The sequence below is a fragment of the Nicotiana tabacum genome, chromosome 13, assembly GCF_000715075.1.
Source record: "Nicotiana tabacum cultivar K326 chromosome 13, ASM71507v2, whole genome shotgun sequence".
Classification (NCBI taxonomy): domain Eukaryota; kingdom Viridiplantae; phylum Streptophyta; class Magnoliopsida; order Solanales; family Solanaceae; genus Nicotiana; species Nicotiana tabacum.
In genome coordinates, this window is record NC_134092.1 from 47,835,077 (window position 1) to 47,835,751 (window position 675).

The following is a 675-nucleotide window of genomic DNA, read 5'->3' on the forward strand; positions in this document are numbered from 1 at the left end:
TAGGTGGAGACACCGTATCATCCACAGATAATTGGGCAAGTGAAGGTGACTAACAGAGAAATTAAAAGCATTCTCAATAAAATAGTCAATGATACTCAGACTGATTGTGCAAATAAATTGGATGATGCATTATGGGCATATCGCACTGCATTTAAAACTCCTCTTGGGATGTTACCATACAAACTTATTTTTAGAAAGGCTATCATTTTCCTGTACAGCTTGAGCACAAGGCTCTATGGGCGTTAAAGCATTTTAACTTGGATATGGAGGCCATTGGATACTTACTTGGATGGGGTCAATGGGCGATCAACAAGATTCATGGCCTAGGATGGTGACCTCCATTTCACTTTGGAGGGGTGCCCGCCTAAGGTCGGCCCAAGTGGTAGGCTACGTCATAATTTTTGATAGTGGGGGCTTGCATTCGCGCGACCCCCTACCAAATTAAAAAAAAGGAAAAAATAAGGTTGTTGGAGCACAAAGATTGACAGAGTTGAATGAGTTAGATGAGTTTCACCTACAAGCTTATGAGAGCTCAATGTTATATAAAGAGCATATGAAAATAGCTCATGACGGGCATATCATGAACATGGAATTTAACACTAGAGATCGAGTATTGTTGTATAATTCAAGACCCAAACTCTTCCCAGGGAAGTTGAAAAAGAAGTTTAGGCCCGT

The 675-nt window shown here is 40.7% G+C and overlaps 1 non-coding gene across 1 annotated transcript; it reads left to right on the plus strand.

Moving 5' to 3' along the window:
• Window positions 1-277: 277 nt before the first annotated feature.
• LOC142168447 (U1 spliceosomal RNA) lies at window positions 278-436 on the plus strand. Its single transcript, XR_012698309.1, has one exon. It is a non-coding gene; the product is annotated as a U1 spliceosomal RNA (small nuclear RNA).
• The last annotated feature ends 239 nt before the right edge of the window (window positions 437-675 follow it).